Genomic DNA, 27,900 nt, shown 5'->3' on the forward strand with positions numbered 1-27,900 from the left:
TCATCGTCTGTCAGGCGTTTCTTCAAAAAAGGTGGCGAATATTTCCGAGTTGTAATTGACTTCACTCTTATTCAAACTTTGCAAGACCTGCTTCCGCAATTTTGGGGAGACGTGAGAGAGGAGGAAAACCAAATCCTTGTACTTCAATATCAATTGTTTTCCTCATCCATATCTTACTAAGTCGTCTGCATCTATCCAGCTGTCAAATTTATCTGGATATCCACGCCAGTGGACGAAATACTTTCTCTTACCTCGCTCGACCTTCGATCTTAATATTTCAACCTGGTAATGTGCTGGAAGAGAGGACTTGATTAATTCTTCCTTGTAGAATGCACCGGTCACGTCCTTACCCGCCAAATCCCCTATGTAATAAATAAGGATTTATGTGTGTAATTCACACGACTTATCTTAAAAAGCTCCCGGTATTGTTGATGGTATAACCCTTATTGAATTTAAAATGCGTTCGAAAAGCACGTTGCAAGCGTACAATGTCTCCCACATCTAATTTATGACTGACGACTTTCTTTTCTCTTGGCCGATTTAAATACATTCGTTTAAATTGCCTCCTGACTTGTGAGAGGTCGCGGAGGCGGTGAACCTGGGCCGGTGTTTCGTTATAACCCAAACCGCTGTGTGGGGTGTGATTGTACGTGTTTATTAGGATGGGCAAGACGTTAATATATGTCAGTGTATTGTTCTGCATGAGATATTTATACATTTTCGCTTTTATGGTTTGTATGACTGTTTATGCCAAACTCGCTTTTGTTTTGCGCGAGTAATTGAAATACAAGGTAATTCCTTTCAAAGCTAGATATTTCTTCACTGCTTCATTATAAAATTCGGATCCTTGATCGGTAAAAAGACGCGACACGCCTGTAAAACTTCCCGACTCTAAAAATTTGTCAGCGCTTGAAAGCTACAGCGACTGGATTTACTTGTCAGCGTTGCCACTTTCAAGTACCTGCTGAAAACGTCCAAGTAAAACCTGATGTATCGAAAGCCACCATTGTGTCTGTGCAGCTTCGCAAAATCTGCCAAATCGCAAGTTAAAATAACGGACGGTTTAGGAGCGAGAATTTTTCGCCGAGGAAAACGTTTCAGTGTCGGCTTGTGAAACGTAAAAGTGCGGACGTTCTGCAGAAATGCATTCACATCGCGGAGTGTTAGATTCTTATCCCTTATCTTCCCCTCTCTGTAGAGTGCCTGCACACCTCCTAAACCCGCAGCATTCGTTATATCACGGTAAAGTTCGTCCAAAACGGCATTCATAACAGATAGACTTCCTCACAGGGCGTCTCATTCACAGTATTCGTGCGCAGTTCAATTTCTTCGGGTGTGTTTGGGGATAAATCTTACAACAAATCTTACAACAAATAACCGTGATCTCGTCTAAGCATGACATTTTTATAAATTTCCACAGAGTGTTTGGCACGCTCCTTTCCATAAAGTTGCCTGTCCAGACATTCGATTTGATATATATCTCTGTTTTTCATAAGAATATAATGCGAGGCACTTAAAGTTATCGTTGTAGCATACTTTCCGGAGAAAAAAAGACATTCTGCGCTATCATTATAACTGACAAATTTTCATGCCTCCATTTGGTAAAGGCCTCTGCTATCGTTTGGGAATTGCCAGCCGTGAAGAAATTATCATTTAATATCAAGAGCGTGTGCGTTTGTGGATCGGCATATGGATTGTCATCCATTACGGGATCAATAATTTTCTCATGCACTTCGACCTTATCTTAAAAAAGGAATTCTGCTGCAGCGAATGCGATGGGACGCTACAAATAATAATTTTGTTAAATCCATGCTGATATTTCTTTATAATTTTATTGCAATGGTGTGTTTTGTTGGAATTTTTATAACCTGCGTGCAGGATATCTGAAGAGATTGAGCATCTTCGCTAAATGTCTTGTCCATGTTAAGTTCAGAGGGGCACTAAAACACACTACGATATGTTTACAGTATTTATTGTTTAACCTTTATTTACATGGTCATGTAAGTAACAGCATAACTAGCCTACCAGCTGCATCCTCATCCCTGCTCTCTAATTATGACGTGGATCTCTCCCGACTCACGCCTGTTCCTCAACCTCCTCTTCCTTCTCCTTAGCCTAAGTTCAAATGTTCTTACATTACCTCCTCTTCTTCTTTTTCATCCTCCTCCTACTCCTCTTCCTCTTCCTCCTCCTTATTCCACGTGGACAGTACAAATGTTATTGCATTACTTGAACAATCCCCCTCATCCTTTTCCTTATCCCACGTGGACAGTACAAATGTTATTACATTACTTGAACAATCCCCCTCATCCTCTTCCTTAACCCACGTGGTCAGTACAAATGTTCTTACATTACATGAACGGCAGCTGCTAACAACCGCGGTCTCTCTCCACCCCTTAATTATGATGTGAATAATGCCATGGAAAGTCCCTCCCAATCACGTCACAACCCACTCATTAACCCATCCTGCTCCTCCTCTTCCTTAGCATACGTGGTCAGTGCAAATTTTTTTTTTTACATTGCATGAAGGGCAGCTGCTAGCAGCAGCGTCCTCTCTTTCTCTACCCCTTAACTATGATGTGAATAATGTCCTGGAAAGTCCCTCCCGATCACGCCACAGTCCACTCATTAACCCATCCTCCCCCTCTTCTTCTTCCTCTTCCTCCTCCTCCTCATCCTCCTCCTCTTCCTCATCCACCTCCACGTCCTCCTTCTCATCCACCTCCACCTCCTCATCCACCTCATCCTCCACATCTCTTTCCCGCTGATCATTGTCGGGGTGATAATATGCCCTTGAAGTATAGCCATCGATGTGAAAGCACTTGTCAAAACGTGACAACGTACGCTTTCGCATGCGAATGGTACATATTTGTCCTTTCACATTCCTGATATTGTAGCAATCCACCATCCCACATGCGACATTATTAAGTGTTTCCCTATATTGCTGATGCAATATATTTTGCCGATGGTGAGTTGGAATACCTTTACCTCGAGATACTTCCTTGTCATCTTGCAACAGCAGCGAATACATTTTTGGCTTTAATATGATCGCCTCTTTGATGAGCGTGGATCCGGTTTTAGATTTCAGCAAGCCTAGTTGACCCTTCCACTCCCCATTAAAACACGGGTGATCTGAAGCAAAGTTACTGGTGCCGATAAAATTTTGCCATGGGTCCATGGCTAAATTTGTTTTGCCATGGGTCCATGTTTCAGTTCATCACTCAAGTATATGTAAACTGAATATGAAACTGTCCGTATCTTCATAAGCTAATTTAGCTCTCTCCCCATAATTAGCTTTGATGACACGATACCAAAAGTTGTTCATGTACTTCTTTGCCACTTCTAAAATATGGTACCCCCAAGTAATTTGGCTGCCTGATTTTAATCGTATTCTTACTAATGACTCATATGACTCGGTCCTAGCCTTTTAAAGGATGGATTTCTTACACACTTCAGGAAAGACTTTCTTTTTGTCACTAATTTCTCTTGGAGATCATACTTCACCTCAGATAACATGGATCTTCCATAGAGTGCGTTTGAAATCAATTTCCAAATACGAATTTTAATGGCGCACATCTCATTTTTACGCTGAGTAACGTTCCTTTCTAAGAAAGGTTTCAGGTATGGAGATTGTCTGAAGTTATATATAGCATGGACACATTGTATTTCCAGTCCAAGTGAGAGTAAAAGTTGCAGCAATTCTAGACTGATCAGATGATCTTTCAGTCCTTTATGACTGGCCACGAGTTTACGATTTTTCTTCCCCAGCTTACGACTTACTGTCGTAAGATTTACTGTACAGCGAGATGTCATCTTCTGTAATGGTCGTATGTGCGAGGCACAGATGGAACTCGTCGTGGCCCAGGCCACGTTGGGGGAAATGTCGCAGGTGTCCAGATGCAGCCAAACCAAAGTCACCATCTGTCGCATGATTCTGGATGCCAACTTCAAAAAAAATCATCCATCTCTGACCGAGAAAGTGTTCTGATGTCACCCATAGGCAGGGGGAGCACATAATGGTTGCATATAATGAATTATAGTCCAGAAAGAATACATAGGCCTCCGTCGGGTTCGTGGTTTGACTGCAGGTGAGGTCTGACGCAAGTTACAAAGCCTCCTCGTACATTTCTTTTGATGAGGTGATAAATGTTGGGGTCGTAAGGTGGGACAAGATGAATGCCTGTCGACTTTAAGAAAAGTGTCATAAGCATAAGAAGACAGTGACACGTAAGGTGGCACGTCCAATCCATAAAACTCATGCAGGAATGATTTATATTTGAGATATGTGTCGGCTAATAACACCACATCAATCACACAACAGAGTCAGGAGGTCATACTGCACACGCTTTGAGCGTGTTCATATTCTCCATGTGACAGAACCTTCTCTAGCGGCCAAGGTCGGTGGTGTACTCATAACAAAGAAACTGTTTTTCAGCGCAAATTACACGTCTTACATCCTCGGGGAGGTAAATCACCATCTCCTGGGCGTAACGTGTGTTATAGCCAGCCTGCACGTGACTCTGAGCGAGATGACCGAGGCCGGCGTTCATAATGGAAAGCGTGTCTTGAAACTGCAATTCCTTAATCCTTACTTTCAATAAATGCTATTCTGACTTAGCATGTCGACATGCAACTCTGGCAACTGAACGTCTTTTATAATTAAGGAGACGTCAAAGCTCATATTATACTCCAGAGAGATTAAATATTTCCTCATGTCACGACACTGGAAGTTGCATCGTGCGCACAATGCCCCCTTGTAATTATTTTGCGGTAATGAGTAGTCGTGATGTTTATGAGGGGGAGATTTTACATTAAAGAGTTGACGGCAGAATTCACAGTAGCGCTGACGTTTGAAGTGGACTTCATCCTCTGCAGACATGCTAATTGGATAGCTAATTACACTTTCCTTGATGATTTGCCAAGCTTCGGATGGGCTATCAATGAAATTATCCACGGGATCTTCGCCGAAATAACTTCTCTTTTCCACGACATCTCCATGCCTATTAATGATGAGATACGATTAACCAATTGACTCATGTTCAGCTATCACACTCCTATTCTCCTTAGGTTTTATCATAGTTTCAAAATAAAATTTTAAAAATACTAATTAGGCAGGCTGATAGGTGAACGCACAATTTTTTTTATTTTACTTTTTCGGTATCACCTGGAAAGAGAAGAGTTTGAGTGAAGTCGCAATGACACTCGCGATCGCTCAAATGACTTGGGAACTGAGCTGAAACATATTTTGTAAAACTGATGACCCTCTAGGGTGGGAGGGCTTCCGGTGCAGCTTCTCCACGTCTTTAATGAGAGTCATATGTCTCCCACCTAGTAGAAGAAGTGGGATTACAATTTTATATTTGCGCGAGCCTTTTCTTGATAATGCTAAATAGTACATCTCACCGCTTTTGGTCAGTGTATAAACATCCAGAGACAGGCGATTTAACCTTTCTAACTGACTCAAATTCTCCCAAGTCACAGGACTCTTAACTTTTCCGCGCGTGACGTATTTCTCTCCGCTATGACGTCTCCATAATATTTTTGGGAATTCTTTTCCAAGGTACAAATCGGGCGTGAAGTCTGAATGCCACGAAACACTGAATAACACAGGACGAATGTCGGCCATCAGGACTGAAAATCTCATTTCCACCTCGCACGCCTATAAGATATGCAACATAATCTCCTATGCCACTGCATGCGACGTGCAAACAATAGTTGATGAAAAAAATGTTCTACTCTTGAAATTATAAAACCAGATCCTTCAGTCTCGTTGGTAAGCCTTTCCAACCGACTGTTGAGCTGATGGATCCGTAAGTCAACAAGGTCAGGCACATTTTGACAGGTGATCAGACGTGCTCTAAAAGCAATGTGAGTGACTCGATGTTCATCCTCGTCTAAGGTAGAGAATTTAACTAGTAACAGAGAAATGTGTGAAAATATTTTCAGGGTGGGGAGGAGTGGCGAGCCATGTGACGTGAAATATGATCTAATTTCCCGAATAAAGAACTCCCTGTATTCGGTAAGTAGGCCGAGTGGATCTCTGCTTACATGTTCAGGTATATCATATTGATGTCTGATGAAGCTCCTCATAAAAATTTCCCTCGAATCAATTAAGCGCGGTTCTTCCGACGTCCCGATTGTGGCTTGTTTGGGGGTAAAAATAGATATAGCAGCGACAGTTTTTTTATTATTATTATTATTATTATTATTATTATTTTTATTATTATTATTATTATTATTATTATTATTATTATTATTATTGTAATTATTATCATTACTATTGTTATTATTAAACTGATATTTATCTTGTGTAGGTAGCGGGGGACTTGAAGTCTCTGAAGAATTTAATATATTCTCCGATAATCCACTCAGCCCCGGCTGTGGTGAGTCTTAAAAAAAGAATATTAGTAGTAGCTTGTAGTAATGGCGGTGGTACCGTATTTATTGATTTATTATTTATAGTAATTTTTTTTTTTCTCACCTCTGCCCCCACCTCCGCATGGGATGTTGGTTTGTGACGCTTCCCGACGTGTATGTTCTACGTCACCGCTCTGCTCAATCGAATGTGAACCTGTACAGGAAGATGTACTCAGCGCTCAAGCTTGTGAAGATTGACAGTCATTTCATCTTTATTGTTACACATTCTAACCAAAATAAGTAATAATGCTTACCAGAAGAATCAGGATCTCCAACTTTGCAGGTGTGTTCTGGTGAAGGATGTGGAAACAGAACACCACATCACTCGCATAAATCACACTGATCTTCCACACATGAGGGGCAAGGTGGATTAGTGTGCCATTTCCCGCACACTTCACATAAAAGCCGTCCCTGCTGTCCCACAGTAAAGACCCATTTTTTTTTTTTTTTTTCTAAAACATTGTCAACACTTGCACCCCGTCCGCTATAGCGCACGGAAAAACACTAAAGTTTCCCACGCAGATGACCGCGAGGCGCATAGTTTGACTTGGAATTAGGTAACACCTGCCCCTACCCTTATCCTGCCTTGATCGATTCTCTTCAAAACTTTACGTCCGAGACGGAAAAGTGAACGTGGTCTTATATGTAACACACAAGTAACACCGTTTTCCCCATCTTCGAATAGGTTTGACTCTTTGATTGGTAATTTTGATGGCCACACTCTGTATAGTTAATATGGAAAGTGGTTTATACGTAATTGGATTCGTACCTTTACTGGTGCTGTCGCCAGGGAGTGGTATGATGTCTAATATATTAACTAGTTGGTTACCAAATTGCGTGGAAGAAATGATGTCGGTATAAACGTACATATAATCCGTCCCCGCATCAGCTCCCGGTACGTATTGAGCGAATAATTTTATGCGTGTCGAGGGAGAAGCTTCGCTCGCACTGGAAGATGAAATGGCGTCGTCAGGTCTTTGAAAGTAGATGGCGTAGCGAAAATTTGGATTGAAAACCAGAATGCGAGCTATATGCGAGGCAAATTTTATACTTATATCATTGTAAATACGATCGTCATTAGGAGGTACAATCGCATTATTAACTACGATTCTCTCCAAGTCGCGGTCGTAATAGATAATTTCCGAGTATGGGAAATAGATCTTAAAGGACTCCTTCAAAATTGTTTGAAATTCTCTCACTATCTTACCATTGATCGTTTTAGTTTTGGCTGGTATGTTCTTATCGGTAAAATTGGAGATGATATTGCTTTCCGGTAGATAAGTATACATGTTATATTCATAGACATCAAACTCGGACTGTTTTACCCGGCCATAAAACAATATACTGGAATTTAGATCCCCTTCTGTAATGCAGTAGAAATATTTAGGGAATAAGATATTACGCAGCCTGACTTCATAATCCCTGCCGGTGTCTAAATGAATGTGTAAGATTCTTTTTTCAAATTCTGTCGTGTTTTTGGGAAATGACCTACATATATATCGTCACAATCTCTAAACGACATGTTTTTTTTATGGCCTGTCAACTAACAGGCTGACTTTAAACTTCACCTTTTTCATGTCATATATACGTCGACAGGCTGGAGGTTATAATGGTACAGCGTGGCCGACCTTGACCATTAAGTGGTGGGAAACATTGGAACATTGGAAAACGTGATGGCAAGGCTCACCACCCTGGCCGCCCAGGACACGCACGAACGAAGGGGACTGTGATGTCAAGCCACCAGCGACCCCCAACCGCTGCGAGTGTGATGGCGATCTCCACGGCAATCTGATGCGTTCAGGCTCCTAACCCCCTCCTTACTATTGAGTTACTTCCACCCACCATTACTGATTCATTTAGTCATTTCATAGCCACCGAAGGATATGGAGGCATGCCCCTACCTCTCTTAGTCAGTGCCGCCGTCACCATCCCCCCCCCCTTTAACATGGCTCTTGGTGACGTTGCTGAGAATGATCCCTTTCTCCCCTTGGCGATAATTAACAGCCAGGGCGACCATCATGAAATGGATTGCCACTGAGGCCCCCCGGAAAAATGCCATGAGGGTCGCCCATGCAAAAATGGCAAGCCATGGAGGTCCCCATGAAATGGGAAGCCCCATAGCATGCCATATTAAGATGGGCATTTTAAGATGGGCATTTTCCTTAAAACTCTCAAACTACCGTTCTATTGTCTTAATTTCCTTCTTATCTAAAGTTTCTGAATCTATCCTCAGCAGGAAGATTCTTAAACATCTATCACTTCACAACCTTCTATCTGATCGCCAGTATGGGTTCTGTCAACGCCACTCTACTGATGATCTTCTGGCTTTCCTTACTGAGTCTTGGTCAACCTCTCTTAGAGATTTTGGTGAAACTTTTGTTGTTGCCTTGAACATATCAATAGCTTTTGACAGAGTCTAGCATAAAGTCTTGATTTCCAAACTACCCTCTTATGGCTTCTATCCTTCTCTCTGTAACTTCATCTCAAGTTTCTCTTCTGACCGTTCTATTGTTGCCATGGTAGACGGTCACTGTTCTTCTCCTAAATCTATTAACAGTGGTGTTTCTCAGGATTCTCGTCTGTCGCCCACTCTCTTCTTATTATTCATCAATGACCTCCTAAACCTAATTTCTTGTCCTATCCACTCCTACGCAGATGATACCACCCTGCACTTTTTCCACGTCTTTTCATAGACGTCCAACCCTTCATGAGGTAAACATTTCACAAAGGGAAGCCACAGAACGCCTGACTTCTGATCTCTCTAAAGTTTCGGATAGGGGCAGAGCAAACTTGGTATTGTTCAATGACTCAGAAACTCAATTCCTCCATCTATCAATTTGACAGAACCTTCCAGACAACTATCCCCTCTTCTTCAATGACAGTCACCTCTCCCGCTCTTTTACACTGAACATCCTTGGTCTGTCCTTTACTCATAATCAGAAATGGAAATTTCACATCTCATCTCTAGCTAAAACAGCTTCTATGAATTTAAGCATTCTGAGGCATCTCTGCCACTTTTTCTCAACCCCTACCCACCCAAGCTGCTAACTTTGTACAAGAGCCTAATTCGTCCATATATGGACGGATAAGGATATTCACATGTCTGGGGGGTTCCAATCGTACCGCTCTTCTAGACAGGGTGGAATCAAAAGCTTTTTGTCTCATCAGCTCCTCTTCTCTAATTGACTGTCTTCAGACTCTCTCTCATCGCCATCTGCGTACATTCCTTACTCTTTTTCTCGACTTAAACCTTCCAAACCCTGGTTTAACACAGCTTTTTCTCGTGCTATACATGTTAGAGAGGTAGCTCATAAAAGGTACTTAAGCCTCCATAACCAGAATCTCATGAACTTTATATTTCTACAAAGTCTTTTTTCCAACTAGCCAAAAACTCCTTCATTAACAGAAAGTGCCAAATCTTTCAAGATCTAATTTTCCTCGTGATTTCTGGCATCTAGCCAAAAATATCTCCAATAACTTTACTTCCTCTTCTTTCCCTCCTTTATTTCAACCAGATGGCACCATGGATATCACATTCGTGATGCCGAACTCTTCGTTCAAACCTTTGCTAAAAATTCTACTTTGGACGATTCTGGTCTTGTTCCTCTTTCTCTTCCACCCTCTGACTACTTCATGCTAACTATTAAAATTATTCACAATGATGTTTTTCATGTCCTCACTGGCCTAAATCCTCGGAAGGCTTATTGACCTAATGATGTCCCTTCTATTGTTCTCTTAATTTGTACCTCCGTGCTTGCACCTTGCCTAGTGAAACTCTTTCAACTCTGTCCTTTAACATCTACCTTTTCTACTCCCAGCTGTTAACTCTGTACAAGGGCCTTATCCGTCCATGTATAGGGTATGCTTCACATGTCTCATTAACTTCTCTTCTCTGACTGACTGTCTTCAGCCTCTCTCTTATCGCCGCAGTGTTGCATCACTAGCTGCCTTCTACCGCTATTTTCATTGTAACTGCTCTTCTAATCTTGCTAACTGCATGCCTCTCCTCCTCCCGTGGCCTCGCTGCACAAGACTCTTCTTTCCCCCACTCCCACTCTTCTTTCTCCCACTTCTGTCCACCTCTCTAATACAGGAATTAAACAGTATTCTCAGTCATTCATCCCTTTCTCTGGTAAACTCTGGAACTCCCTGCCTGCTTCTATATTGCCATCTTCCTATGACTTGAATTCCTTCAAGAGGGAGTTTTCAAGATACTTATCCTTCAATTTTTGACTACCGCTTTTGGACCTTTTCTGGGACTGGTATGTCAGTGGGCTTTTTTTTTTTTATTGCATTTTTTGTCCTTGGTCTGTGTCTCTCTTACATATAAAAACGTCAAGCAGTATTAACAGCATTTGCTGATGATGATAAAATATAATCAAATGACAACATTTATTATAAATTGAAAATATATTATTTGTATCATACAAAACTATAAACTTTATTTTGCTCTATATAAGTAAGATATCTGCATGGAATGCATGTCAGAGGTAGAGAACACAATGATAATGTCTAGCAGTCATAACAATTAATATAGTATATATTCATAACTCATCACTTCATTGCCCAGTATCCCACGTGCACTGTCCTCACATGACTTAGCTGATCTATTTTTTTTTTAACCTTTTCTTCCTCCTCTCTCCCTCTCAAGTGATTATCACACCTTTCATACAATCCTGCCTAACTTAGGGAAAAAAAAACAGTATCGTCTTTCTTGTCTTCCTCACAGGCCATTGGTCAGAATAACTACCTGTGTCATTGGTCCCTCTGCCCCATTTCCTGACATCTGATTTGCCATTCCTTCCTCTTAGATTCTTAAACCTGATCCACTTTCTTCAACATAGAGATCCTGTATGCATAGCTAGAGCCATTATTCAGAGAGAGTTTACGATTAGTCCACGATTGGTTCACAGAGAGATCAGAGAGAGAGAGAACACATCAGTATCGTCACGTCTGTAATCAATTGTTTCTCGGTATGACGTGGGTACATTCTGTCCATCACTAAATCAAGAACACTTATAATTTATGTCCTTTACTTTCACAAATCAACAATATCCGCGCAACCAACAATATCCACGCAACCAACAATATCCAACTACTACCAGGTCCTCCAGAGCAGTAACCACCATATCAAGAAGAAATTTTCATCAATACAGGAGAGGCAAGTGTATCATTTAGAACAGAACATGATCAAAATAGTTGGGTTAAGAAAAATATATAGAACAGTGTGACGAAGCATCTAATTAGAACAATGGTGCCAGCGATGTTGTGCGATCGAAGACACACGAACTCTCGACTCTCTCAAAAATCCAGTACACGCTGAGATACGAGTATCACGCCACCATCGCAGGCAAGTTGCGAGGCGTTATCAGTTCTCAGCTAGACGCGTGGGTGTATCACTCTCGACGTGGCAAGTCGTAATCCAACCTTGCCTGTCCCCCACCATGCTTCAATCTTGGGTCACCCCCCTCTACGTGCTCTCTGCCGCTCCTGCCTCATCTCCCCATGGTCACACCTATCTGCCGACACACCTGTCACCGTCTGTTCCTGCTCATCACGCCACTCCTCCTCGCCATTCCTGCTTTTCCTGAAGTATTGATGTCCCTTGGCTCCTTCCCCGAACAATACCCACCACTGCCCTCTCCCATTCGAGTACTCGCTGTAACGCCTAATGAATAATCTTCCTGGGCCGCCACACTGGGTCCCCGCCAATCGTCACACCACTCCCCATCCACCCGCACCCTCATTGCCGGGCGCGTCCAAGGTCATCTCTGCAAAACTGCTCCCAGCTGTTGCTCTCCAGTCATCCCATGTTTCCTTCATCGCTGTAAATTTAAGTATTCAATATGATTCTGATTATTCTTGTCTTTTCCACTCTTCCTGCTTTTGATATTAAGGGATGCCTATCTGTCTATCACTGTCTCTCTCTCTCTCTCTCTCTCTCTCTCTCTCTCTCTCTCTCTCTCTCTCTCTCTCTCTCTCTCTGTATATATATATATATATATATATATATATATATATATATATATATATATATATATATATATATATATATATATATATATATATATATATATATATATATATATATATATATATATATATATATATATATATATATATATATATATATATATATATATATATATATATATATATATATATATATATATATATATATATATATATATATATATATATATATATATATATATATATATATATATATATATATATATATATATATATATATATATATATATATATATATATATATATATATATATATATATATATATATATATATATATATATATATATATATATATATATATACTCGTATATATATATATATATATATATATATATATATATATATATATATATATATATATATATATATATATATATATATATATATATATATATATATATATATATTATGTTTTCCATGCCCTCGCTGGCCTAAACCTTCGGAAGGCTTATGGACCTGATGAGGTCCCTCCCATTGTTCTCCGAAACTGTGCCTCCGTGCTTGCACCTTGTCTAGTCAAATTCTTTCAGCTCTGTCTGTCAACATCTACCTTTCCTTCTTGCTGGATGTTTGCCTACATTCAACCTGTTCCTAAAAAGGGTGACCGTTCTAATCCCTCAAACTACCGTCCTATTGCTTTAATTTCCTGCCTATCTAAAGTTTTTGAATCTATCCTCAATAGGAAGATTCTTAAACATCTATCACTTCACAATCTTCTATCTGATCGCCAGTATGGGTTCCGTCAAGGCCGCTCTACTGGTGATCTTCTGGCTCTCCTTACTGAGTCTTGGTCATCCTTTTTTAGAGGTTTTGGTGAAACTTTTGCTGTTGCTTTGGACATATCAAAAGCTTTTGATAGAGTCTGGCACAAAGTTTTGATTTCCAAACTACCCTCCTACGGTTTCTATCCTTCTCTCTGCAACTTCATCTCAAGTTTCCTTTCTGACCGTTCTATTGCTGCTGTGGTAGACAGTCACTGTTCTTCTCCTAAATCTATTAACAGTGGTGTTCCTCAGAGTTCTGTCCTGTCACCCACTCTATTCTTATTATTCATTAGTGATCTTCTAAACCAAACTTCTTGCCCTATCCACTCCTACGCTGATGATACCACCCTGCACTTTTCCACGTCTTTTCATAAACGTCTAACTCTTCAGGAGGTAAACATATCACCCAGGGAAGCCACAGAATGCCTGACTTCTGATCTCTCTAAAATTTCTGATTGGGGCAGAGCAAACTTGGTATTGTTCAATGCCTCAAAAACTCAATACCTCCATCTATCAACTTGACACAACCTTCCAGACAACTATCCCCTCTTCTTCAATGACACTCAACTGTCCTCCTCTTCTACACTGAACATCCTTGGTCTGTCCTTTACATATAATCTGAACTGGAAACTTCACATTTCATCTCTAGCTAAAACTGCTTCTATGAAGTTAGGTGTTCTGAGACGTCTCCGCCAGTTTTTCTCACCCCCCACGCGCTAACTCTGTACAAGGGCTTTATCCGTCCATGTATGGAGTATGCTTCACATGTCTGGGGGGGTTCCACTCATACTGCTCTTCTAGACAGGGTGGAATCAAAAGCTTTTCGTCTCATCAACTCCTCTCCTCTAACTGACTGTCTTCAGCCTCTCTCTCATATCTAGCTGTCTTCTACCGCTATTTTCATGCTAACTGCTCTTCTGATCTTGCTAACTGCATGCCTCCCCTTCTCCCACGGCCTCGCTGCACAAGACGTTCTTCTTTCTCTCAACCCTATTCTGTCCACCTCTCTAACGCAAGAGTTAACCAGTATTCTCAATCATTCATCCTTTTCTCTGGTAAACCCTAAAACTCCTTGCCAGCTTCTGTATTTCCACCTTCCTATGACTTGAATTCCTTCAAGAGGGAGGTTTCAAGACACTTATTCATCAATTTGTGACCACTGCTTTGAGCCTTTTATGGGATTGGCATTATTTTATTAGATTGTGAGCATTTTTTTTATTAGATTTTTGTTGCCCTTGGCCAGTGTCCTTCTTACATAAAAAAAAAAAAAAAACTGCGTCGGGACGAGTTTTGAGTCTCGCCGCCACACCAAATCGTTCAGAAAAAACGGCACATTTTACACCGGAGGCACAAGTCGCAACGCATCGGGCGGAACAACCCTTCAGATAAGTTATTACCTAAATAAAGTGAATTTTTATTATTATTATTATTTTTTTTTTTCTAAAGCAAATATCAGTATGGTAATGTTGAGGTGTTTTTTTTATTATTTTTAATTGAAATCTTAGTGGAGAGGCCCTTTTATTTCATCAGAGATAGAGTGCAATATCTTTTTGTCGCAGCCCATCAAATAACATCCCTCGCCTGTCGTTCGTTTGGTGGGAGGACTTTTTATTTCACATTCAAACAGTAGCTTACTACAACATACAAAAAAACGATCGTGCCTGTCGCTGTAACGCGCTGCATTATTAAATTAGAAATGAAATCTCAAACAACATTTCATGGACGGATGATTGTGTTACAGCGCCACAACAACAATAATGTCCTGTAATATTTAATGGGAAATCCTAATAATTCTAGCAACATCAAAAGGAGGTGACGTAGTATTGTTTCAGTAGACCTTTTTATTTTGGGGTGTTCTTTTCACTGTCCAAGGCCAGGGCTAATCTTCCATTAAGAATACAATAATAACGGCTTTGAAGTGAACATCGGATGAAGAGGAGCGGCATTATTAATGCTGCACTCTTTGCTAATCAGAACTTTGCCACGATAACAAGCAAAAGTCAGAGGGACGAGCCAATCTTACCTTTTGTCAATGGTGGTGAACAGCAGTGGTGTGCCCTTCAATACACTAGCAAGCGTTTACGTTTTAACACACAATCGTACCCGTGGATTACATCTTCCCTTCCTTTATACTATATCTATTTTCTATCTAAGAAAAGAGCGTGGCGTGGTGTAATTAAATTCATCAATGTAATTAAACTTTAAATCTCCATTGGTGTCTCATATCCACTCGTAGCATTATTGGTGATCAGGTGTAAGTCAACTGGAAACGCTGTACTGGTGGCACAACTGAGTGAGAGAGCGGTGGTGATAACACATACGATGAAGAGAAGGGAAGTTCAGCTTGAGCCTGACCACCACCACAATCCCCCCCTATTGGCAACGCTCCTGTATCAACAATACCTTATAACTACTAATTGATAAAATATTACTCACATTCCCACTGTCACTGTACCGTCCTCCCTTGATGGTAATACTGGTGGCAATACTGCATGGACGGCCTGGTCTGGGACCTCTGTAATCAGTGGAAGGGAAAGACATATGCATTGCCTCGCTATTCATAAAACTATACCTATCTGTATTCATTCACACACACACACACACACACACACACACACACACACACACACACACACACACACACACACACACACACACACACACACACACACACACACACACACACAGCAATGATAAGTAATCACCGTAACAGAATAATCCCCTTTGAGATAAATCTCAATTTTCATCTCTATTATCATGAATACGTAGTTATTTCTATCCCATGGTGGAGCGTTTGCAGTGTAGGTAAGCAGCGTGGATTTCCATTGGCAGGAGAAATGGGATTCCACCTCTCCAACATTTTTTTGTCCTTTTGTCGGTAGCGACTCGGCTCGCTCAGCTGGAGGATGGAGCTAAGCACGCCTCTGATGTTTCTTTCTCTTTATCACAGCAAAGATTAAAGGTCAGTGTGAGCCTGAGGCTGACACTGAACCCGCCGAGTGCCCTTCATTGACTCAGTGCCTGCATCTGAGCAACCCCTTCCTTCTCTGCTTCAGTAATTCAGGCACTTCTCATTCAATACACAAGCGAGGGCCTGCAACAAGAGACGGCAGTGTGTAGTGAGATGTGGGTGTGTCTTTACTGTTGACTGCAACGGGAACGTCTTTAAATTAGCGCATTACAACTTAAGGAGATACATTTGTATTCAAATTTCTTATTTTATTTATTCTTTATTCTCATTCAGCACAGAACTGAAAGTTTGCAATAAGTAGTCAGTCAGACGTGGTAATGTGTCTAATGTAAAGTCTATTGTAGGAATGGCTACATAACGCACAACATAACGTAAGGAGAGAGGATTTTTCACAATTCTACACACGTGTCAAAGTTTGCAGAAGAGGCGCCAGTGTGCAGCTAGACGTGGTGGTGTGTTTCCTGTTAACAGTGTGATGTACCAAAGCCCCTAAATCACCATAATGCAATGTAAGGAGATTTTTTTTTTTTTCTCACATACACACAAAAAAAAAACAATAAAATAAATAAATAAATAAATAAATAAATAAATAAAAATAAAGGTTTGCAGCAAAAGACGTCAGAATGTTGTCAAACGTGGTATTGCTTTCAGTGATGAACATTGCATGGCTGTCTCTGAATTATTGTGCGTTGCAAAGTTGCAATATTGTTTAGACTGTATACTCAGTGGAACATAGCATACACTAATAACTTCCTTATTTTAATTTGATAAAATTAAATACAACAAATTCTCCTGAGTATCACGTTACACAACCGCATAATGCACTTCAATATACTTCAACTTTCAAGAATGATTATTACGCATGAAGCGTTCAGCAATACATCAACATTCAAAATTTATCCGAATAAGCAGTAGGTTACTTTTCACTTCAACACATAATATTACACATCATAATAAAAACTAACAAAATACTCCTAACTTTAACACATCATAATAAAAACCCACAAAATACTCCTACCTAAAGTACATATCAATATGAGCTGCGACAGACAGCACTGCAAACTTTTAAGCTCCACTTACGACCAGCAATCCGGTGATCTGAGCCATCTCGCTCCTTGTCTCGCCCTGGTCTGGCCCTCTCAGATCCGGGACTCCCCTCTGCGAGTTCTAATGGCTCTCTCCATTTTACTTAGCGCCTAGCTGCTGCCTATATTTAGCTATTTAGCTAAATTTAGCTATTTAGCTATTTACGACGTTCTCACCCCGAAATGTTATCATGACCATTATGGCTCATTTTCGTAGCCTCTTCACGTATGATCCATTTCCTTACTCCCTCATAATCTGAGGTTTGAGTCATAGACACCTGGCTCTCTCTCCTGAGATATCGTATCGTTGATTACGTCAGTATCCCCTGATCGTCTTCGGTTCTGGTATCTCCCAGTCCTCTGGTAACTTCAGGGTATGGGAGTTTATGCTAGAACCTTTTATCTTGTTCAGTTTCTTCTCTTAATCTTGGTACTTACTTCTGTATCTCTTGTTCGCCTTTGTTTTTTTGTTTGTTTGTTTCTTTTTTTTTTTTTTGTCGTATTCTGCTCCACTATCTTAGTTCCTCGGCCTGTGATAACTTCTATTTGTCTTAATATTTGTTCATGTATCTCACGTTCGTTTCTGTCACTTGCCGTCTTCCGCTTCACTACCTTGCTTCCTCGGCCTGCGGTATCTTCTCTTCGTCTTGTATTTGCTTGTATATCTCTTATTCTCATTTGTCTTTTGCCGTCTTCTGCTTCTCTATCTATTAGTCCCTGGAAACTTCTGGGCCTGGATATTGTTGTTGTTCTCGGTACCTTCTCTTGACTCATCAGTTTGCGATATGTACTGGTAATCTTGCTATTTGCTCTTATATCTCTATTTGACCGTCTTGTGCTCTCACCGGCTTCTTCACACGTTACCTTCTGATTTCTGTCTATTCCTTTCTTTCTTATGTTATTATGCCTCTCTTCCTTCGTCTTCTTCTGTTCTTGTGCTTTCTTAGATATTATTCTTAATTTTTTTTCTGCTCCTGCATCGTCTCGGGTCACAATAGAATTACCTCAACACAAGGTAATTATGTAATACGGTCACTTGGGTACACTGGTGAAGTATAACGGTATACCTAATTCTTAACTCTAAACTTAACACATTCACGGCGTAACAATACAACCTTTACCCGATACATTGCAACCTTGGCCACAGAAAAAGTTAATCATACTTTACCACGGGAGAGAGAGAGAGAGAGAGAGAGAGAGAGAGAGAGAGAGAGAGAGAGAGAGAGAGAGAGAGAGAGAGAGAGAGAGAGAGAGAGAGAGAGAGAGAGAGAGAGAGAGAGAGAGAGAGAGAGAGAGAGAGAGAGAGAGAGAGAGAGAGAGAGAGAGAGAGAGAGCTCAACATTCATTTAACCACTTTGATAACATTACTTGAAAGGTCACTTCACCAACACCAACAGTTACTTTGTTCTGTCATCCACTTCACCAGCACTGTCTTCACCTGCCAGTCACTTCACCAGCATTGTCTTCACCTGCCAGTCACTTCACCAGCATTGTCTTCACCTGCCAGTCACTTCACCAGCACTGTCTTCACCTGCTAGTCACTTCACCAGCATTGTCTTCACCTGCCAGTCACTTCACCAGCACTGTCTTCACCTACCAGTCACTTCACCCGATAGTCAATTTACTAGCCTGATCCTCACCTGGCACTCACTTCACCAGCACTAACTTCATCATCACTAACTTTACCAACGCTAACCTCACCAGCACTCACTCCACCAGCAATAACTGTACCTGGCACTCACTTCACCTGGCACTCACTTCACCTAACAGACTCATCAACGCTCACTTCATCAGCAGTCACTTCACCAATCAGATAACATAACCATACCCATTAAATCACTAGCAGTCACTTCACCAAGGTCACTACTATATCCCAGGAGCGTGGGCACATTATAATAGTCTTGGTGTTACTTTATATTAGATAGTGTAGCACGGCACAAACAGCCTCGTGGAGAACATCAGGTCTCTTCCTGTTTGTTTTTCCTTTGTCCCGATATTTTAAACAGGGTGTTAGTAGTTATTAATACCAATGTAGCTGATTCTGAGGCCACATTTCACAGTTGCTTCCTGTTGTTGTGATCATTATCAATGATTGGTGATGTTCACCACCAACAACAATTCCGATTTCACAGATGTTTTTCACTTTGTTTGTTTGTTTTGTTTTGATCCTTACCGGAAACTGGAACCACTGGTAACGCTGGCTTGGGAGCTGCTGGGGTTTCCCAATGGAGCTTACCAATGCATTTATTTCTTGCAAATATCACAAGTTCTTACCCTCTTGTACTTGTATTGTTTCCTAAATTCCATATTAAAGTTATTGAACAATACAACTACATGTTATAGGCTATAATACTAATACGATAAAATTTAAGAACTTAGATGGCAACGTGAAAACACTTCAGTTGATGAAAACCTCACTACCTGTCACCTTAGTTCATTTGCCACGCCTCACTGGTTGAATACCGTTATAATCCTCACATTCCCATAAGGTATATGGAATTTGTTACCGAAGAAAAAAATTAGATAATATTGAAAGAACATTGCCATTTCCATCAACAGGCTAGGCTAGCTTCCGTTAGGCTAGGTTTAGATTAATTAATTTTATTAATTCAAATGTTAATCCTTTCAATTGGTACATCATGATTTTGTTTATTTATTTATTTATTTACTTATATTTTTTTTTTAGTGAGAAACAAACATAATCAGTCTCAAAAAAAAAATAGGCTAGGGCTATTTCCTTAAAACCCGAAATATTTCAATCTAACAATGTAAGTGTACAACATTGAGGAAGAGTAAAAGTAAATGATTTATTATGTGCCTGGCTGGCATACGCATGTTAAGCACATATTCAAAGGGAAGAATTTAAATCATGTAACCATGTTTGCAGTGGATGGATATGGCGTGATATGGCACCAGTGATGTGTTTCAATTTTCCATGCATTTCTCTCTTTCTTTTAGTGGTGGTGTGGTCAGTTCTTTTGTCATGAATTGACTCATTTTGTCTAATAAAGGAGTTTCGGCATACCAGCATTACCGAATCAGAGGTATTTGTTTTGTTATGATCACCGAAAACACGAAAACAACGACTGTAAAATCGGATCAAATTGTTGGTGATGCCTATTACCAGACTGCTAAGGTTCTTGCTTGGAAACGTTGCCAAGCGACTGTGAAATCGGCCCACAGTGCGGACAAGTGCTTCTCACTAGTAGATAGATTATATTGTTCACACGCGGTGACATGTTACCCCTTTGTTGTGGCGCATAATTAAACGTAATAATTAACTCTTAACTCACCAACAACTCTTGCACTATCAAGATCATGTTATTTTCACCGTAATCTATCTTATCTTACAATAATTTTTGTGATCTGTTATTTTCACGTGCTCTGACGTATCACCCTGCTGTTGTGGAGTCTAAACTCAATGAATGCACAGAACAAGCCGTGCATAGCTGGGGAGGGTGATGCAATTAAAACTTCAAGTCTTACTCAAAGGCACAGGCGACGGTACGAACATTTTTGATGAGTTATTTAAGTTCAGGCGATGAGATGGAAGGCGATGACTAATACATGTAGAGGTCATCACGCTATATGCCAACCTTCGCCCTTGCCCTTGACATCAGGCTGCCCAAGCAAGCTTCTATGAATGAAGCTTGTAGGTGCTGTAGCCTCGAAGAGAGAAAGATTAATGATGATTAGATAGATAGATAGATAGATAGACAGATAGATATGCAGATAGATAGATAGATAGATAAATAGATAAACAGCGAGACAAAAATAAATATTCCGATAAATAAATAAATAAAGTATGTCACACATCAATCAACCGAAGGATTATAAAGACCATACGTAATGCTTAAGTGTGTGTGTGTGTGTGTGTGTGTGTGTATGTTAACCTTTCTACATGCATAACAACACAGTATATGCAATTTCAAGTAACACACGCCAGCTCCGCCACAACACTTCTCCTGATATTCTTCCTTCTACTGTAATCGTCTTGATAGTTGATACTTTCTTCTAGTTCTTTAGTTTTCTTATTTGACAACTCAACTTGCTCAGTTAATTTGTCAATTTTTATCTTAGCATCTTTCTTCTCCTCATGATCCTTGTTCTGAACTTTGAGGTATCCACTTCCCGTTGAGTGAATTCAAGGCTGGTTACAAGATCCGAAACTTTGTTCTCTAAATGTTTAGTAGGGTCGTTCATCTGCTTTACCACCATCTCCACTGCTTGTATGCTCTTGTATGCTGTCTTGTATGCTCGTTCTTTTGACTCGAGAATAGTTTTCAACAGCAAGGCATTCATGTTGACAATTAGGCCAAGCTGGCAACTCGACCTATGACATAGTCTTGTGACGTCACTGGAACCTCAGTGCGCTTGCGTAGAAATTAGGGTTTTACCAGTAGGCACACAATTTCGTTTGGCTATTTCGTCTAAGTCCAAAAGCAGCGATTAAGTACCTCTGGCCTGCCTCCCCTCAGCGCATGTCTATTCACTTGCTGCTTCAGTCCTGAATAGATGGATGCTCTGGGACCGCTGAAAATCTTGATATGAGGATTCAGTAGCGGAGGCGGAGGCGTTGAAAGAGAGCGGCGGCAGTTGCGGGGACAGCGGCGGCAGCGGCGGCGATGGTGGCGGTGGTGCAGAACCTGCCAGGCCTCAGTAACAGCAGCAGCAAGGACTACACACTCTAACACACGACACTGCAATCAAAGGAGGTCGCAGCACGAGAGAGAGAGAGAGAGAGAGAGAGAGAGAGAGAGAGAGAGAGAGAGAGAGAGAGAGAGAGAGAGAGAGAGAGAGACAGATTAATCAGCAGTGACATAAAACTTTCGTTTTTCGCATCTTAACGGTGTATAAAGTAACTCTGTTGACATGCAATGTCACTGAACGCTTAAACATGAAATGGCAATTTCCAATGCGACCGCGAATGTGGCACGGCCGCTAGACCCCGACACTAAAAAATCCCGCACTCTGTGCCGCCATTTTTTTCCCCCGGTAAATCCGCAGTTTCGAAATTAATCACATCTAATTCAAGCAACTTAAGAGACGTGTTCATTGGTTGAAAAATTCCCTGCAAGAAACAAATACAAGCTTGTGTTGCCTCTCGCTTTTTTTTTTTTTATGTAGGAAGGATACTGGCCAAGGGCAACACAAATCTAAGAAAAAAAATGCCCACTGAAATGCCAGTCCCATAAAAGGGCCAAAGCAGTGGTCAAAAATTGGTGGATAAGTGTCTTGAAACCTCCCTCTTGAAGGAATTCAAGTCATAGGAAGGTGGAAATACAGAAGCAGGCATGGAGTTCCAGAGTTTACCAGAAAAAGGGATGAATGATTGAAAATACTGGTTAACTCTTGCGTTAGAGAGGTGGACAGAATAGGGGTGAGAGAAAGAAGAAAGTCTTGTGCAGCGAGGCCACGGAATGAGGGGAGGCATGCAGTTATCAAGATCAGAAGAGCAGTTAGCATGAAAATAGCGGTAGAAGACAGCTAGATATGCAACATTGCGGCGGTGAGAGAGAGGCTGAAGACAGTCAGTTAGAGGAGAGGAGTTGATGAGACGAAAAGCTTTCGATTCCACCCTGTCTAGAAGAGCAGTATGAGTGGAACCTCCCCAGACATGTGAAGCATACTCCATACATGGACGGATAAGGCCCTTGTACAGAGTTAGCAGCTGGGGGGTTGAGAAAAACTGGCGGAGACATCTCAGAACACCTAACTTCATAGAAGCTGTTTTAGCTGGAGATGAGATGTGAAGTTTCCAGTTCAGATTATAAGTAAAGGACAGACCGAGAATGTTCAGTGTAGAAGAGGGGGAGAGTTGAGTGTCATTGAAGAAGAGACACAAAGACGCACACAAAGACGGGTCTCTGACACGGAAGCAGTAGTCATTCCAAGGAAAATTAGCAAAATACCTCCTCAGGTCCCCCCAACTAGCAAAGGCAAAACGCCAGAGGCAGCTTCGCTTAGGGGGATCCTGAGGAGGGATTGGAGTGATAGGACAAGGTAAAGATATGAGATTGTGATCGGAAGAGCCCAACGGAGAAGAAAGGGTGACAGCATAAGCAGAAGGATTAGAGGTTAGGAAAAGGTCAAGAATGTTGGGGGTATCTCCAAGACGGTCAGGAATACGAGTAGGGTGTTGCACCAATTGCTCTAGGTCATGGAGGATAGCAAAGTTGTAGGCTAGTTCACCAGGATGGTCAGTGAAGGGAGAGGAAAGCCAAGGCTGGTGGTGAACATTGAAGTCTCCGAGAATGGAGATCTCTGCAAAAGGGAAGAGGGTCAGAATGTGCTCCACTTTGGAAGTTAAGTAGTAGTTTTGGTTGTTTCATCACAACAAAGAATTACATGCATTTTCATAGAGACAAAACTCAGGTTACCAACACCTGGAGTCTCATCCTCCTTTTGTGGCCTCCCTACATGAACACCCTCCTCCACCAAAATCCATAAACACTCGCACACTTATCCACCGCCGTGCTCACACCCAAACGGACACTCACGTCCACACACCGAGCCATGCCCACGGCTGCTTCGTGTCACCAGAGGCCTCCTCACGCGCTCATCCTCAACTTTTTCAGAGCTGTCAACATCCCGTGATATCTAACTCTCGTCCAGCTGCCACTAACACACACACACACACACACACACACACACACACACACACACACACACACAGATGCGGACACTGGATTACACAAGTGCATCTCAGGCCGTGTATACAACTTCCTCGTCGCCCACGCACGCTATAAAGGAAGTAATGAACAGTGATGAGCATCTATCAGCCACACACACTCTAATTTGTTCATATACATATATATGAGGAATTCCATCGAAATTTTATGAGGTAGAGGAAAGTGCAGACCCACAGTACTGGCAGCATTTTCTTATTTTTGGTTACGTTTCGGGAAATGGAATCTTCAGACAGTCAAACTAAAACATAATCTCCTGTCACACCAACACAATATGAAAACACACACCCTATCTTGCTGTGGAGGATCCTTTTGTTCCTGTTGGTGGATGGAAACCAAAACACAAACTTTGTTAAATGTTGCAGACGCTAAACGTTTTGTAACGTTGTTTAGAGCTAAACGTTGTGTAGCGTTGTTTAGTGGTAAATCGTGTGTTGCGTTGTTTTGTGTTAAATGTTGTGTAGCGTTGTTTAGTGTTAAATGTTGTGTAGCGTTGTTTAGAGCTAAACGTTGTGTAGCGTTGTTTAGTGTTAAATGTTGTGTAGCGTTGTTTTGTGTTAAATGTTGTGTAGTGTTGTTTAGTGTTAAATGTTGTGTAGCGTTGTTTAGAGCTAAACGTTGTGTAGCGTTGTTTAGTGTTAAATGTTGTGTAGCGTTGTTTAGTGTCAAATGTTGTGTAGCGTTGTTTAGTGTTAAATGTTGTGTAGCGTTGTTTAGTGTTAAATGTTGTGTAGCGTTGTTTAGTGTTAAATGTTGTGTAGCGTCGTTTAGTGTTAAATGTTGTGTAGCGTTGTTTAGTGTTAAATGTTGTGTAGCGTTGTTTAGTGTTAAATGTTGTGTAGCGTTGTTTAGTATTAAATGTTGTGTAGCGTTGTTTAGTGTTAAACTTTGTGTTGTGTTATTTAGTGTTAAATGTTGAGTAGCGTTCTTTATTATTAAATGTTATGTAGCGTCTTTATCTCTCAGCAGTTTGTGTTTTGGAATCCATCCGCCAATAGGAACCCTCCTTGTTAAGATACGGTATGTTTTCATATTATGTTGGTATCACAGGAACTTAGATGGTCCCCAGTTAACACCAGCAAGTCAGTCTCTTTCTTACTCTAATCAAGAGTGGCGTTTTTATTTAATTTTTATTGATTTTCAACCAGTTTTAGTTTGAAGGGTTAAAAGATGGGATTGTGTGTTCCGGAAACGAAATATAAAATGAAGGAGTGCTCCCAGTAATGTGCGTCTACACTTCCCTATGCAACATAGGATTCAGTACGGATAAACCTTTCATATATATATATATATATATATATATATATATATATATATATATATATATATATATATATATATATATATATATATATATATATATATATATATATACAGCACAAATAAATTTAATTTGAGAATGTCTCTTTAGTCTTAGTCAGATGGTAGAAGAATGGTAGTCAGATAACACCCTACTCGCATTCCTGACCGTCTTGGAGATACCCCCAACATTCTTGACCTTTTCCTGACCTCTAATCCTTCTGCTTGTGCTGTCACCCTTTCTTCTCCGTTGGGCTCCTCCGATCACAATCTCATATCTTTATCTTGTCCTATCACTCCAATCCCTCCTCAGGATCCCCCTAAGCGAAGGTGCCTCTGGCGTTTTGCCTCTGCCAGTTGGGGGGACCTGAGGAGGTATTTTGCTGATTTTCCTTGGAATGACTACTGCTTCCGCGTCAGAGACCTGTCTTTGTGTGCTGAGCGCATAACAGAAGTGATAGTGTCTGGCATGGATGCGTACATTCCTCACTCTTTTTCTCATCCTAAACATGATAGAGAGGTGGCCCACAAAAGGTACTTAAGCCTTCCATCACCATAATCTCATGCACTTTATATTTCTGCCCAGAACCATGCCAAGTCTGTTCTCCAACTAGCCAAAAACTCCTTCATTAACAGAAAATGTCATAACCTTTCAAGATCTAACTCCCCTCGTGATTTCTGGCATCTAGCCAAAAATATCTCCAATAACTTTGCTTCTTCTTCTTTCCCTCCTCTACTTCAACCAGATGACACCACTGCTATCACATCTATTTCTAAAGCTGAACTCTTTGCTCAAACCTTTGCTAAAAACTCTACCGTGGACGATTCTGGGCTTGTTCCTCCCTCTCCTCCACCCTCTGACTACTTCATGCCACGTATTAAAATTCTTCGCAATGATGTTTTCCATGCCCTCGCTGGCCTAAACCCTCGGAGGGCTTACGGACCTGATGGGGTCCCTCCTATTGTTCTCCGAAACTGTGCCTCCGTGCTTGCACCTTGCCTAGTCAAACTCTTTCAGCTCTGTCTGTCAACATCTACCTTTCCTTCTTGCTGGAAGTTTGCCTATATTCAACCTTTTCCTAAAAAGGGTGACCGTTCTAATCCCTCAAACTACCGTCCTATTGCTTTAATTTCCTGCCTATCTAAAGTTTTTGAGTCTATGCTCAACAGGAAGATTCTTAAACATCTATCACTTCACAACCTTCTATCTGATCGCCAGTATGGGTTCCGTCAAGGCCGCTCTACTGGTGATCTGGCTTTCCTTACTGAGTCTTGGTCATCCTCTTTTAGAGATTTTGGTGAAACTTTTGCTGTTGCCTTGGACATATCAAAAGCTTTTGATAGAGTCTGGCACAAAGCTTTGATTTCCAAACTACCCTCCTACAGTTTCTATCCTTCTCTCTGTAACTTCATCTCAAGTTTCCTTTCTGACCGTTCTATTGCTGCTGTGGTAGACGGTCACTGTTCTTCTCCTAAATCTATTAACAGTGGTGTTCCTCAGGGTTCTGTCCTGTCACCAACTCTCTTCTTATTATTCATTAATGATCTTCTAAACCAAACTTCTTGTCCTATCCACTCCTACGCTGATGATACCACCCTGCACTTCTCCACGTCTTTTCATAGACGTCCAACCCTTCAGGAGGTAAAACATAGCACGCAGGGAAGCCACAGAACGCCTGACTTCTTTTCTTTCTAAAATTTCTGATTGGGGCAGTGCAAACTTGGTATTGTTCAATGCCTCAAAAACTCAATTTCTCCATCTATCAAGTCGACACAACCTTCCAGACAACTATCCCCTCTTCTTCAATGACACTCAACTGTCCCCCTCTTCTACACTGAACATCCTTGGTCTGTCCTTTACTTATAATCTGAACTGGAAACTTCACATCTCATCTCTAGCTATAACATCTTCTATGAAGTTAGGTGTTCTGAGACGTCTCCGCCAGTTTTTCTCACCCCCCCAGCTGCTAACTCTGTACAAGGGCCTTATCCGTCCATGTATGGAGTATGCTTCACATGTCTGGGGGGTTCTACTCATACTGCTCTTCTAGACAGGGTGGAATCAAAAGCTTTTCGTCTCATCAACTCCTCTCCTCTAACTGATTGTCTTCATCCTCTCTCTCACCGCCGCAATGTTGCATATCTAGCTGTCTTCTACCGCTATTTTCATGCTAACTGCTCTTCTGATCTTGCTAACTGCATGCCTCCCCTCCTTCCGCGGCCTCGCTGCACAAGACTTTCTTCTTTCTCTCACCCCTATTCTGTCCACCTCTCTAACGCAAGAGTTAACCGGTATTTTCAATCATTCATCCCTTTCTCTGGTAAACTCTGGAACTCCCTGCCTGCTTCTGTATTTCCACCTTCCTATGACTTGAATTCCTTCAAGAGGGAGGTTTCAAGACACTTATCCACCAATTTTTGACCACTGCCCTGACCCTTTTAAGGGACTGGCATTTCAGTGGGCTTTTTTTTTTATTGATTTTTGTTGCCCTTGGCCAGTGTCCTTCTTACATAAAAAAAAAAAAAAAAGATGGTAGAGAAAACTCGGAAGATTCAAGAGCGTGGCACGAGAGCAAGCTAAGTCACTGCACACATAAATATAACATCCAGCTTTGGGTTGAAAATGAGCATAGAAAAGGTA

This window comes from Scylla paramamosain, unplaced genomic scaffold (genome assembly GCF_035594125.1).
Source record: "Scylla paramamosain isolate STU-SP2022 unplaced genomic scaffold, ASM3559412v1 Contig22, whole genome shotgun sequence".
Lineage (NCBI taxonomy): Eukaryota > Metazoa > Arthropoda > Malacostraca > Decapoda > Portunidae > Scylla > Scylla paramamosain.